Genomic DNA, 15989 nt, shown 5'->3' with positions numbered 1-15989 from the left:
CTACACAAGCCAAGCTCTTGTGGGATGCTGTTGCATTACCTCATGCTTATGGTTCGGCCTTGATCCTTGTATTTTTAAAAAATGTTTATTTGTTTATTTTTGAGAGAGAGAGAGAGAGAATGCAAGTGAAGGAGGGAGAGAGAGAAAGGGAGAGTGAGGATCTTAAGCAAGCTGCACACTCAGTGTGGAGCCTGATGCAGGGCTCAATCTCATGACTATAGGATTATGACCTGAGCTGATATGAAGAGTTGAACACTTAACTGACTGAGCCACCCAGACACCCCATTTGGCTTTGATTGTACTTGCCACTTCTAGCACCTGAGATTTGCTTTTTGTTCTTGAGCATTTTTTACTTTGTATTTCCAGGTAATTGTAGTAAGGAGAATATCTATAATGAATTTAGGTGACTATGTTATGAGAATTTTTAGCAAATTAAAAAAAATCTACTTTTAATGAAAAAAATCAGTAATAGTATGAACAATCAGAGTGAATTTACAGAGTCCTATGTCTATTGATCTAAAGTTAGTAAGAACACTTTTTCCCTCCAAATGGTAGGATCTAAAAATTAGAGATTAGGATAATTTACATTGAGTCTATTAAGAGAATCCATGAATGAAGTTACTGAACCATTGGATTCACTTTTGAAAAGCCACAAATTGCTGTGCTTTGACCTTTTGTTCAAGTAAGAAAAATAAATCAGCTTAAAGAAAGAACAGCAAGAGACTCTGACAGCACGGTTGTCATCTCAGAATATAAGAAAGAAAGCAGCACTGGAAACTTAGCTCTCCACGTGTGTACTGATAACACCCCACCACTATGGACTTCATATGCTCATTTCTTACTCCTTTTTTCTCCCTCCCTTCCTTTGTTCTTGCGTTCCTTTCTTCTACAACTAGCTACTGAGGACACAAAGCTACACTATCTGTGACACTGAAGAATTATTCTTGCTGTGAGAACTCTCATCTCCGAGTTTCATTTTAGTCATCCAATGACTCTGCAACTCAAGAAACTGCCCAGACACACACGATTGCTGATAATAACTCAGGATCTTCAAAACTCATTCCTCTACTTTTATTTTATAAGCCTCTTATTCATTATTATTCATTGTACCTACCTTCTCTGCCTCCATGTGTACTCATATGCCCTTTTCTCATCTAATATTAAATCAATTGCTTCTCAGCCTTTTGGCGAAGATCAAGTGATATTAAATCAAATGGAGTTAGATTATCTATTGTCTTCCATAAAGGAACACCTCTTTTTTTCTCTATTTCACAGAAACATACATGGCTCTTGCTTCAAGTCCACTATCTCTAAGCAGACCCCTTCTCTCACCTTGACTTGGGACTGCTTTAGAACCAGAAGCCACTAAAAAAATTAAATGGTAATGGAAATTTTAATAATGAGGTGAAACCTGTCGGATAGCTCAGTTTTAACTCCAGTGAAGTCAAAAGCTAACACCTCAAATTCAAACCTCACAGAATTTAAGCTCCAAATGGGTCCATCCTGACCTAGTCCTAGTGGGATCTCACAGGTGATAGCTTGCTGTAACACAATGTGTTTTTTGAGCCATATTGAGTTCAGAGCATGATTTTATAATTTTTCTGAAAGCAACTTGGGATACCTTTGAATTTGAACATGGAGGTATTTCTGGGCTAATAATTATGCAAAAAATGGGGTATGCTGAAGTGCAGGTAAGAGTTGTGACTTGCTTTGAGCTCCAGTGGCCTGAGAGATTTCTCCAGCTTTGCTTTCAGAATCACTCATCAGTCTCAGACTTCTCAGTCTAGGTAACCAAAATGAGAACATTTTGGTTCTCATTGCCCAACAAAGACTTAGAAAGTTTAGACTATCTTCAGATATCCACTGAAGTGTTATCTTTTCAGAGGTGCTTCCGTGACCACCCAATATACAATATACCCTTCTTCATTTATATCACATGACTTTTAAGAAATACTCTACCTAACCTGTATCACTGTGTGATAATTTTTTGGTATTATTCATCACTTTAATATCTCTTTTCCCTCTCACTCCACATATGAATTTATATACCTGGTAATATTTATTGGATGCCAGACATTGTGAATTTTACCTTTATAATACTGGAAATTCTGTATTTCTTAAAAATATTCTTGAGCTACTTATGGGAGAAGGTGAAGTTATTTAGAAATAATTTCATCCTTTTTCATCTTGCTTTTAAGCTTTGTTAGCCAAGACCAGAGAAGCATTTAGTCCAGAACTAATTTTTCCCAACTATTGGGACAATATCCTTCTTAGTACTTTAGCCATTTTCCTGTGAAACATGACTTTTCTGTTCTGGCTATTGGGAATAATTATTATTCCCAACTCTGTGTGACCTCCAGGCACTATGCCCTCAAATTTTCTTGGTTGATTTTTTCTTCAGTCTTATATAACTTCATCACATGCATGGGCTGTCTAATATTCAACTGAATACTTTTGAGAGAATTACTGCAGACTATTCTGTCTTTAAAGCTCTTCCCTCTCCAGTGCTTTGTCCTGTGGACTTTAGCCACCTTGGTTTTTCCTGACTTTCAACTCTGTCACTGAACTCAGTGAATCCACTGGACTATGCCTGAGTCCATGCCTTCCCACTCCTCTCTCCCCTGCCTTTCTGAGTCATGATTTGGAAATCTCCAAGCAGTAAGCTCAAAATATTCTAGGGCTCATCTCATTTGTTGCTCACTTCATAGAGATCACTGTCTTGCAATGCTTGATGTAAAATGTCTTGAGAGCCATTTTTTAATATATTTTGTCCAGTGTTTTAGTTGTTTCAGACAGAAGAATAAAGTTGATATTTGTTATTCTGTCTAGGCTGGAAGTAGAAATCCAACCTATGAATTTAAATGAGAGCAAATATATTTCTCATCTTATTCATTAATTATCTTCAGGTCCTAAGTAGGATATCAATAAATATTTATTAAATGAAAGAATGCAAAATATTTGAATCAGCTGATTTTGGAAGATCTAGATTATTTCTTCAATGAATCAAATTTACTCTAAATGAATTATATGAATGTAAAATAAAAAAGTACCCTACAGATATATGATAACTTTGTATACATTTTACTGTATTATTAGAATGATTTACTAAATCCTAGATATGATTCATCTTATCATTAATAGCAACTCAAAGCTGAGGGACCTAAAGAATACATAAGTGTACATATCTGATTCTAATGCAAAAGCTGTAATCATGGGGTACTTGGGTGGCTCAGTTGGTTGAGTGGCCAATTCTTGATTTTGGCTCAGGTCAGTATTTCATGGTTTGTGAGATTGAGCCCCACATCCAGCTCTGCACTGACAGCACAGAGCCTGCTTGAGATTCTCTCCCCCCAACTTTCTCTGCCCCTACACCCATCTCAAAATAAATAAACATTTTTTAAAAAAATATATAATTATTGTTCTCAAATTCAAATAGCTGCAGGTATAAACTATACATTTTCTTTTTAAAATTTTATAGTATTTGTTAGGCTGAAACTGTTTGGTCAGTTTTCTGGGTGTTTTATATTTTTTGATGTTTTTTAGCATGCAATTTTCTGTTCTTGTGAAAAAAAATAAACTAATCCAAATGTATTAAATATATAACTAAGGTTTTCATAAATGTTTATTTAAAAAAATAATAGCTTTTAACTTCTATTATGGATATTTTAGAAGTAAACAATAATCATTTAGATCTCCTTTAGCTCATCTAACAGGTCAGAGTTTACCACTAATCCTGAATTTCAGAGAAAATGTCACAGCATGTTTTAGTTAGTGGTGTGCTGTAAATGTTTAACAACTGATTCTCTTAAAAAATGAAACAAAGCAGAACAATAAAGCCTTGATTTCTAGTGCTTGTTCATTTTTATGGATTAAATTGCATCTTCAAAAAAGATGTATTAAAGTCCTAACCCCCAGTACCTCAAAATATGGCCTTATTTGGAAATAGAATTGCTTCAAGTGTAATAAGTTAGGACGAAGTTGTACTGGAGCAGAGTAGACCTTTAATCCACCATTACTGATGTCTTTATAAGTGGAGAAGAGACACAGAGGCACAGACACACAGGGGAGAATACCATGTGACCAAAGAGGCAGGGTTTAGAGTAATGTAGCTGCAACCTAAGGAGTGCCATGGATGAGTGGTCACTATCAGAAGCTCAGAAGTTGCAGGGAAGGATTCTACACAGAGTCTCAGAGCATTTTCCTGCTGCCACCATGATTTCAGACTTAGAGCCTCTATAACTATGAGAGAATAAATTTCAGTTGTGACTCTTCCTGTTTGTGGTACTTTGTTAGAAAATCGGATATACCCATGAAGTAAATACTCTCAGTATGGCCAGTTTCAACTCTTCAACAGGAAGTTACTCAAAACAGAGCTGGGAAAAGATGCTAACAATGGATTGTTGCTAACTGGTATGAACAACCCCCCACATATCACTATTATAGTATTCTCTATGAATTCTTAAATACAAATTGGTTCATACATTTTTATCCATTAATTCATTTAACAAATATATAATGAATACCTACTAGGAGCTAACAACTGTTATAAACGCTTGAGTTACATAAGTGGACAAAAATGATAAAAAACCTTTCTGCTTTCTGGAATGGAGCTTCCATTTCACTAGAGGAATAAAGAAAATGTATTTACATGGCATGCCAGATAGTGATAAATTTTTTAAAAAGCACCTTTCCAATGTATTTTATTTTTTAAATTTTATTTATTTTGAGAGAGAGCGAGAGAGCACATATGCACGTGAGTGGATGAGGGACAGAGAGAGAGGGAAAGAGAGAATCCCAAGCAGGTTCCTCACAGTCATCTCACAGCCCAACCTGGAGCTTGATCTTACAAACCGTGAGATCATGACCTTAGCTGAGATCAAGAGTTGGATGCTTGTTCCCTGGGTAGTGATAAATTTTAATGAGAAAAAAGAAATAGAGAGAAGGGGCCCAATTTTAAATAGAGAAAGAACACACTGTGAATGTGATATTTAAGCAGACATGAAGGGAATGAAAGAGTGAGCCATGAACTTTCTTACTTGACACATCCCCAAAGGCAATGGAATCAAGAGCAAAAATGAACTATTGGGACCTCATCAAGATTAAAAGCTTCTGCATAGTAAAGGAAACAATCCATAAAACTAATAGGCAACCGACAGAATGGGAAAAGATAGTTGCAAATGACATATCAGATAAAGGGTTAATATCCAAAATCTATAAGGAACTCACCAAACTCCACACCCAAAAAGCAAATAATCCAGTGAAGAAATGGGCAGAAGAACATGAACAGACACTTCTCCAAAGAGGACATCCAGATGGCCAACAGACACATGAAATGATGCTCAGCATCCCTCCTCATCAGGGAAATACAAATCAAAACCACACTGAGATACCACCTCACGCCGGTCAGAGTGGTGGAAATGAACAAATCAGGAGATTCTAGATGCTGGCGAGGATGCAGAGAAACAGGCACCCTCCTACACTGTTGTTAGGAATGTAAACTGTTGCAGCCCCTCTGGAAAACAGTGTGGAGGTTCCTCAAAAAATTAACAATAGAACTCCCCTATGACCCAGCAATAGCACTGCTAGGTATTTACCCAAGGGATACAGGAGTGCTTATGTATAGGGGCACATGGACCCCAATGTTCATAGCAGCACTCTCAACAATAGCCAAAACATGGAAAGAGCCTAAGTTTCCATCAACTGACGAATGGATCAAGAAGATGTGGTTTATCTATACAATGGAATACTACACGGCAATGAGAAAGAATGAAATCTGGCCATGTGTAGCAATGTGGATGGACCTTGAGGACCTTGAGGGACCTTGAGCGAAATAAGTCAGGCAGAGAAGAACAGCTACCATATGTTTGCCCATATAGTTGGATTAGGAGGAAGTTACTAGAGGATTAAGTGGGAGAAGAAGGGTAAAATAGTTGGGGAGAGGGAGGGAGGCAAACCGTGAGAGACTCTTGAATGCTGAGAACAAACTGAGGGCTGATGGGAGTGGGGGGGAGGGGTAGGGGGTGATGAGCATGGAGGAGGGCACTTGTTGGGATGAGCACTGGGTGTTATGTGGAAACCAACTTGACAATAAACTATTTAAAAAAAAAAAGAATGAGCCATGAAAATACCCAAGTGAATAGAATCCCAAAATTTCAGGCAGAGAATAGCCAGTGCAGATATCCTAAGGCCAGGGCATCCTTGTTCATGGAGGATCAGTAGGGTGGTCAGTGTGACTGGAGTGGAGCCAAGGTTAAAATAGTAAAGATGAGAGAGGTAATGAGGATCAGAGTGTGTGGGGCCTTTTGAGGTACTCATTACAAGGCTTTGGGTGAGAAGAAAAGGCATTGGTGGATTTTAGACAAAGAAATACCAGGATCTGATTTATGTTTTAATCAGAATCACTTTGGCTCTGTATTGTACTGTTTTTCTAATGGGTCTCTTGCTTTCCCTCAGTGGGTTCTTAACAGTTATCTGGGAAACTGCAGTCTCTCACTTGGATGGCATAGGGATATGAAAAATAAGGGTTTAGTGGCAATAAAACAGCCAGGGATTTAAAACAGAGAGCAGAGATTTGTAATTTAAATCTGTAAAATTTTGCACTAAGGAATGACGTCATCACAGCCTTCTCAACAAAATAAAAAGTCTCTACTTGGTCATGGATTCATTTACGATGAGCATCCAAATGGAGTTTTTGAGGTATTTCTTTTTGAACTGTTGAACTAGCATAACCTTTCCCTTAACAACTTTTTACAACTTTATCTTAACATCTTCCAGAACAGTGCTTCTGTATCTCCCTCTTCTTCCCTTTTTTCTTCCCCCTTTTCCCCTTCCCCTTCTTCTCCTCCTCCTCCTCCTTTCCCTTCCCCCCCCCCCCCCGCCCCATCCTTCTTTTTAATTTCAATCTAGTTAGGAACTTAGGTTAAATAAAATTAAGAAAATTACTAGGAAGTCAAATACAGCATAAAGACATGCAGAATACAACCCCAAAGTTGTATCATTATATTTATCAGACACAAAATCTCATTTCAGTAAATATAATAAAAATAAAGAAAAGGATTACTAAAACATACTCATTGTTCATTGAAATTGTGGCCATGGGTGATTAGTAGGGAATATTACTATTATACTCCTAACTTTTAGATGTTCTATAATTGTAAATAAAAAGTGACAAGTGAAGTAAAGTTTCCTATGTTGAATGCCTGTATGTACCCTTCTAACAAACACCATGCATATCAATATTTAAAATTTTAATATGACAATGAGTTCATTAAATTATCTAATATGGTTTGGTTTAACTATTATGCTTGCATAGGATAATGCATATGTACTTTACTTCTTTATTTAATTTTTATGACATTCCTAATAGGATAACCAGCATCACAGATGTGTGCTGATGGAAATGGAAGGAAGATTTTACAGCAACTTCAGTGAGTTTGGGGCATTCATTTAAAATTTTTGATCCCAAGTAAAGTGAGTGATGCTCTATTTTCAAAAATCATCTTCAATCTTTAATCAGTAGCTAATTCCAATAACTTATTCCATAACTTTTTAGTTCGATTTAAATTATCTTTTGATGAAATAAAAGAATTCTGGATCCACTAATTTCTTATGTGAGGATTTTTTAATGAATAGGAAATTTAATAAAATTACATCTACTGTGCACTGAATTCTGTTCCCTCAAAATTCATATGTTAAAGACCTAATGTCCAATGTGACTGTGTTGGGAGATAGGGCCTTTAGTGAGAAAATTAAAATTAAATGAGGTCATGAGGTTGGACCCTGATCCAATAGGATTAGTGTCGTTATAAGAAAAAAAAAAATACCAGAGAGCTTGTTGTCTATCTGTCTTTCTCATACTGTCTGCATGTAGGCACTGAGTAAAGGCCATGTGAAGATATAGTCAGCTCATATCTGTCAAAAAAAAAAAGAATTTTTTCTTTTCAGGAAATAAAAAGATCATTATATCAAAGATATCAGTCAATAAAGAAAGTCAGGCTTTCCTGTTGATATATTTAAATATTGAGACCAAAGTTATTTCTTGTCCTGAAGAAACACTGTTTGTTCTATAGTTCACTCTTGACATAGCTTTTCCTCTCAATACTAAGAATGGCTGTTTATGTTCAGGTCAGGTTCTATATTATCACAATTGGCTGTGTGGGGAAAAAAGTCGATAAGACAGAAGCCCTAACTTAATAGCAGTTACTGATTTCTTTGAAGTATGTATCTCCATTATGAATAATTTCATTCTACCAATATTAAGACACAGAGCACAGCATTTGGGAAAAAATGCTAACGATCAGTTCTAATGGGCCAGTGAAAGCCACCTTCAGTGCACTGGTTCTTACATAACACAAAATTTGTATTATGTCACAAGGTGTTCTTTATTTCACTGATATTTTTTTAAATCAAGGCCTTCTCAAAAAAGAAAGCATAGCATTGAATTGCATTCTCTCACAAGCTACTTAGGTAACTACTCCAGGATGTTTCCCTGATGGTGGCAGTTGCAGCAGAAGAACATACCCCTTACCAAAACATAAACTGCCAGCCACACTTTTTGACAAAGTGATTGTCCATAATTTTATCATATCTAAAGGTAGTTGTGTTAAGCTAAAAGAGAATTTAAATAAGAGAAGAATTTTCTTCCTTTAAATCTTCATCATTTTCAAATTGCACACATACTAAAAGAACTGCCGCGTAAGAATTTATCTGCACATTTGTCAAGTTACAGTGAAAGAATGCTTTGCCAGCTTCATTTATTCAAGGAATTGGTTTTCCATATCATTAGGCAGTTTCAGAAGTCATCGAGCTATGATGCATCAGAAAGTAAAATTTGAGCTACTTTCTTTACCAGAATCAGCAAACATTTCTAAGCAAATATCTTTGATGCAGTCATTCACTGATGTCTTGGCAACTGTATGTGTATTTTAGTCTTAGCAACCCAAAATGCCACTTTATTTAAAGCCCATGAAACACTGTTTTGTGTAGACTATTGAACATAGACTTCTATCAGATTTTTAATTTAATACATCTTGTTTCAAAGAATTGTTTGGCTTTAAATTTTATTTTTAATGTTTTATGTAGAAATTATTAGTAAATTTTCATGATTTTGCAAATTTATTAGGTAAAACAACTCCACAAATAATACACTATGGTTTCAGCACTTCACCATAAATTGGGGATAAAAAGCAAATCCAATATATGAGTGGATATATTTTCAGGTAATTTTCATGAGAACTCTTTTGCCCTCATTTCCATGGAATCATTTCCACTATCCATATTCAAGTACTACTATTGCCACATTCAGCAGATTAGATATTTTTTCTCATTAAAAAAATCCAGTGAAGTCTGTATGGCCATATAAATGGAGTTAAAGTAAATGATGAGAATTATATTTCCCTAATTTAGAAATTACTCTTATATGGTAGATTATAAAATAGGCTCAATTTAAAATTTAAAGTGATTTTAAAATCAAGTACATAAAAATAAATGCTTGTATGTTCTTGGATGTTTCTATACTTTTGGGTTACAGTTGGCAAAGTAACCATGAAATGTCACACACTATGACATGGGTCTACTGCATATGGCCTGCATACAGCTTGAGTTACAGGGCTGTAACTCAAGACCATATAAATTATAAAATGAAGTGCTTACACCCTATGCAATGACAGGGGTCCACATATCATGTTCTTAGATCTTACAACATGTCTCACTGTTAGAGATTTTTCTAAATGCTTAGTCTCAGTCTCTGTCTTACTTCCTCTTTGAATGGTAACAGTTTATGAACTGGCACTAGTCTTTGGCACACTGTGAATAGTGCTTTCATAGAGAAATCTTTCCCCTATGCAGATAGAGCTCAGACATGGGATGGATCATGAAGAGACTGATGATGAAAAATTGTAAACATCTAGTAAGATTTTATCATGGGCTAGACTGTGCTAACTATTTCACATGGATCATATAATTTAATTCACACATAATTCAAATTGATAGCATTGCCACCGTCATTTTATAGGTGAGGAAACAGAGGCTTAGAAAGTTTCAGTAGCCAATTCCTATTTCATTTTGTCTCTCAGGATTAGACAGAATGGGGTACTACCCTGGTAGTGGAACTTGAAGGAAGAAAAAAGACCCACTTATCCACTTATTCCCCTCATTGACCCACCCTTCTTTCACACTGGCTTAAAACTGTCTTTGATACGCGAAAACTTGGTCTGTAGAAGTTTTAGGAAATCTTCCCAAATGTGCATGGTTGTGGGCAATATTGATCATCTTTGCCCTGCTAGGGGATAGTCACAAGTCTCTGGGTGGCAGATGATTTCAGGCTCAGAATGCCAGAGGTGAGTTGGGGGATGGGGTGAGGAGCATTTGGGGAAAAAATTATTTATCTGACATTGATCTCCTACATGTGAAATTTCCACTTCTTCAGAATTCCCTTCATTTTTCCTCTTTTGCCTTTTACCACCATCTCATTCTCTCCTCTACTTCAGTCACTTTTCTACCAGAACACCACAGGACTAAAAGTGAGGCTTCTGCTTGAATTCTAATTCTAGCAGGACAGGAAAATAAAAGGGAAAGGTATCTCCTCATCCTCTCTTCTGTTTTCCAGTGAGTTGATGACCTCTAAGTGCCTGTCCTACATAATTAAATAAGGAATACCTTCATCTTGTGTCAGTTTTATATTTGTGGTGAGTTGGCAGCAGCTAATTTTAAAATTAACTAGCAACTAATTGTAACTACTACCCCCAGTCCTGGTTCATCAACTCCTCCACTGTGCCTTTGTATTACAATGTATTAGCCTGTGAGTGTGCATGTGTGTGTGTGTGTGTACGCGCGTGCCCACGTCTGTGGTGTATTTCCACAGTTTTTGTCTAGAGAATTCTAGAAACAAAGAAACTTCACAAGTATCTACAGTCTAAGTAATTTTAGAATGACCTTTCTAAAACAAACCTAGTCATGTAATTTCTCACCACCTTAAAAATAAAATCCAAAACCATTAACAAGGATGTTCTGAGATGCCTAGCTGGCTCAGTAGGCTAAGTGTGAGACTCTTGATTTGGGCTTAGGTCATGATCTCACGGTTCATGAGATCAAGCTCCCTGTAGGGCTCTGTGCTGACACAGCAGAGCCTACTTGGGATTCTCTCTCCCTCTATCTCTGCCCCTCCATCTCTCTCTCTCTCTTTCTCAAAATAGATAAGTAATCTCAAAAAGAAAAAGGATGTTCAGGTTCTTCTACATCTCACAGGCTTGTCTTATTCTTTACCTTGCACACCTTAAGCAAACTGAACACCTTGCTGTTTGACCGCTTTGTCCCCTCTGGGAGGTCCTTCTTCCATCTCTCTCTTTACTGTGCGGCTTCAATGCATCCTATAAGTTTCATCTTAGATGTAACTTCCACAACGGCAGAACCTCCCTTGACATGACCCTTTCCTTTCCCTATTCTTCTGTAGCCTGCCTTCCTTTGCTTTCACTGCTACAACTCTCTGTGGTTCTTGGGTATTCAGTGGCTAGTCCTCCCCATCCCTGTGACTGCCTGGAGAGCAGGGGCTGCACCTGAACTGCTTAGCAATAGATCTGCGGGCATAAGCAAAGCGCCTAACTCGTTCAAGATTTTTAGCGCATAAATGCCGAATGAATAAAGCCAGTCTGAATTCTTATTGGAAAAGCTGCCATTACCACCATAAAATTTCCCACAATTGACATCACTTGATGTAAATTGAATCATGTGACATTTCTTCAACCTTTGTAAGTATGGTGAGCATTGTATTTATAGACTTTTGTGCTTGTTTACTTTTTTTAAAAAAGATTTTTATTATCCTTTCTCATTTTTTGGTTATATGGTTATCTCTGGAATGTATATATTTTTAAATATTTATTTATTTTTGAGAAATGAAGTAAGGGAGGGGCAGAGAGAGGGAGACAGAGAATTTGAAGCAGGCTCCACCCTTTCAGCACACTGCCCAGTGTGCAGCTTGAACTCACCAACAGGGAGATCATGACCTGAGCTGAAATTAAGAGTCAGACACTTAACTGACTGAGCCATCCAGGTGCCCGACTAGAATATTTTTAAAGAATTATAGTTTTATTATTAGGCACATGCAATTACTTGTACTGAACACAAATCAAATTGCTTTACTCCCTAGACTGTAATTATTTTAATTGAATGTAAATATATTTTTGTAAAATGCTTTTAAACTATTTTTAAGTGAATACTATTGTATTTCTGTTTTTTTTTACTATCAATTTTCTTATTAAATGATTTTAACTTATATAATGCAAAGGTGGCACTCAGGCATCTCCTGCCCAGTTATAGTTGCTAGAATTAGAAATGATATTTTCTTGTTGCTTCCATCAGAATTTAATCAGTGGAAGAAATCTTATTATTATTCAGGTTGGGACTGTGGAATTTCACAGGGACTAGAACAATGATTGCAGGGAAGAGAACGAGCTTGTGAAAGAGCTGCTGTGTAAACACATTGAGAGGGATAAGGAACAAGGATTCTTATATTTTGTAGCTTTCTGTTAAATGTTCTCCCTGTTTATCCACATTACGCAGTTTTATTTCCAGACCCCAGATAGGAAAAGGGACTCATCACTGGGAAACAGATGGGGCAGCAGAAGCTGCTAGAGGCTGTGACTATGCCTCGCAGAGTTCAGCACGCAGCACAGTTGGATTCACTGCAGACACCTGGGCTGAGCAGGTGCCCTCAGGTCATCTCCTGCCACATAGTCCACACTACACCACCACCATCATCAACAAGAGTAAACCCCCGAACTAGGTAGAAGGAGAGCTGCGGCCTCCCTGTTTTTAAGTGCGCTTCACAGAGAATCTACTTGTGAAAAATCCCAACACAACTAAACAGCAAAAATTCTTTAAAATTCTCTGTAAGTAATCTTTGGCAAGTATACAAAATGATTTAAATATATTTTTTAAAAACCAGGTTCTTTATGGGTACTTTTCAGCAACTTTTAGCATTCCCTAACCTTACCTGTGATAGAGTTAAGATCTCATAAAACCTCTAACATTTAACGTTTCAACAGTATTCACCAACTAATATTCTAGTTTAATACTTTTTTCTGTCACATCCTGGTTCTCATTGATTTCATGATTTCTTGGATTTAACACGAACACTAATTTCTGGAGTAAGATCGTCTATAGTGAGGCGGAAGGGCTTGAGACAAAGGCAAAGGGGATCTAAGGCTCTACCCCACTAAAACATACAATTTCTAATTGTGTTTATTCATAGACAATGGTTTACTCCCATGCTGTGTTGGAGGGCAGGAGGTCACACCTTCTCTGCTTCTAGCACTGATACGTGATACGTGCTTTTGTAAACTGGAAATGGTTCTTAAAAAAAGAAATGCAAATAAACAGTATAGAAGGCTCATTTCATACACTTAAAAAAATTTGTGGGTTTCCTATTCAGGCTATACACACACACACACACACACAGAAAATCTCACATAATAATAAATCCTGGGGAGAAACACACTTCAAGTGTAAATTTTATGTCAAAAAAGTAAGTTTTTTCTTTAAATTATAAGGCATTTTGATTTTAAATATATACTCATAAGCAGAATTTCTTGAAAGCCTGGTGGATTTTATCTTTACCCTTGACCCTATAATTTGGGTCTTCAAATTGCTATACATGTAGTTATGATATAATATATGTAAATCTAAATAATTAAGTTAGTTCAACACTTTCTAAGTAAACTGAGCATATAGAAAGATAAAGGAGTCTGTCTACTATTTTAAAATCAATTTGACTGAACATCATATGCAATGATGGTGAGCAGAGCTGGACTTGCTAGAAAGACTCAGGTCATTCACCACCAGGGAGCAGAGCTCAATGGCCTTATTACATAAGAGGCTTACAACACTTTGAGGACTTCCTGCAGTCAGGCTAACAGCTCCTAAACTGGGATTTATCCCCACACTTCCTGCCACACTTCTCTCTGTGCTCCAGCCATACTGACTCTCCAAATTCTTTGAATGGCCCATGCTCTTTCCTGTATATTAGATAACCTAACAGGAACATTCTATACCAAGTCTTCTCCAACTTTTCATCTGACTAATGTCGACGCATCCTTTGGGTCTCAGCTCAGACATAACTTTCTTAGTCGCCCTAATCACTTTCTCCCTTATATACATATGAACACACTACACACTTGACTGAGTTAAATCCCCAAGCTCTTCTCCTCATGATACTGGTTTCTTCCTTTTTTACCTTTGTAGCATTTGTAATTCCTTTTTAGTGTTTGTTCCCCCGCAAGTCTGTAACATTAGGGGCAGAAGATAGTGTGTCTTATTCCTATTTGACTCTTGACCATAAGAAAGTATCCAGGTAAATGTAGAAGGAAGGAAGGAAGAGAGGGAGGGAAAGAGAAATGGAGGGAGGGAGGAAATGAAGGGTAGGGGGTAAAGGGAAATGAAAGATCTGTACAAAATTGTAAAATCTCTAACTAGTGGATTTAGAAGAAGCATGTAGACATTTTCTGGATATACCTCAAGATCTCTTTAGATCTGGATCATGTTAAGTCAGCTATACCTTCTACAACCCCTTGGTCATTGAAAATATGGCTCCTGTGTGGTTCACTGGGAAGATTCTGAAATAGAACTGCACCAATTAACTCAGCTTAGTGGAGGACACATGTATTCCAGCTGATCTCAGATAACAAGGGGTAACTATGGTCTGTCTTATATATTTGGCCCAGGTCCATGCTCTGTGAGAAGTAAGTGATAAAACACTTTCTCTGTCAGAGACTGAACAGTTAGTTATGTTCCAAAAACTGCAAGGTACGACTCTGTGAGTGTAAATAAATCTACCCCTTGACCACAGGAGAATCTTAATATTCTTTTTAGTTTGACTCAACTTTAGACAAGTTTCTTTCTGACTATGGGCCCCTTGAATCCCCTTTCCTTGAAGCATTTAATTTAAAAAATGCTGTCAGGGGCACCTGGGTGGCTCAGTCAATTGAGTGTCCAACTCTTGATTTCGGCTCAGGTCATGATCCCATGGTCATGGGATGGAGCCCGTGTCTCAGGCTCTGCACTGAGCATGGAGCTTGCTTGGGATTCTCTGTCTGTCTGTCTGTCTCTCCCTCTGCCCATCTGCGTGTTCTCTCTCTAAAAATAAAAAATAAACAAATAAAAAACAGCATTACAAATTATTTCCCTATCTCTTGAAGGTGTGCATTTTCTCCTACACTCTTGACAGTTTCACAGCAGAGAAGTTTCTTTCTCAGGTACCTGGAAGTCATCCTTTGAAATATAATCATCAGGAGTGATAGCAGACCCCTCTTTCCCAGTTTCTGTGGGAAGGTGGAAGCCTAACTTAGATAAATGACAATTTTAAAACACAGATGACTAATCACATTGACCAAGCTCCCCTCAGTGTCCTCCAGCACTAGCTCACTAGCTTACCCTAGTACTTAAATCTCCCTAACTTTTGTTTCAGCAGAGGGGAGTTCAGTGTCTCTGGCCTATTGGAATACTCTTGAATAAAGTCTTATTTGCCTATTTAACTCTATCCAGTGTAAATTTCTTTTTTTGACACCTACTTGGAAAGGGATCACAGCCATACTCACATAAGGTTTGGCCTGGTTCATAGGCACACTTGAATTAAATTGGAGAGACATCACTCATAACCAAGGTGAATGTTTTAGAAGGTGATAACATTAAAATAAAATTTGAACCCACTGAATAAAGCATTAGTTATCTTCCATTTAGTGAGCAGGAGGATTATTTTTATTTTGGGGAGTGGGATTGTTTTCTCTTAATGCTGCTGTTTTGAAACAACATTGAAGAGGAAGCATCTGATCACTTCTAGGTGACGTACATTTGAACAATGTCCAGGAGCAAAATCCGTGGTTGTCATGTTTCTGAGCTAAATCAATTCTCTGCCCTATAAATTCAGCTTGTATAATGGTCTTGGTTGCAACCTTGAAACCTTGCTGAGCTCTTATTGTGAAGGCCCTGAGAGGCTGGGT

At 37.2% G+C, this 15989-nt stretch overlaps 1 protein-coding gene across 1 annotated transcript in view; it reads left to right on the top strand.

The window, feature by feature from the left end:
- GRM1 (glutamate metabotropic receptor 1) overlaps nucleotides 1-15989 on the top strand; it is a 409262-nt gene that overhangs the window by 274491 nt on the left and 118782 nt on the right. The window lies entirely within an intron of this gene.

The sequence above is a fragment of the Hyaena hyaena genome, unplaced genomic scaffold, assembly GCF_003009895.1.
Source record: "Hyaena hyaena isolate Hyena2069 unplaced genomic scaffold, ASM300989v1 scaffold_52, whole genome shotgun sequence".
NCBI lineage: Eukaryota > Metazoa > Chordata > Mammalia > Carnivora > Hyaenidae > Hyaena > Hyaena hyaena.
Note: the sequence above shows the minus strand (reverse complement) of the source record. Positions and strands in the feature narration are given on the sequence as shown.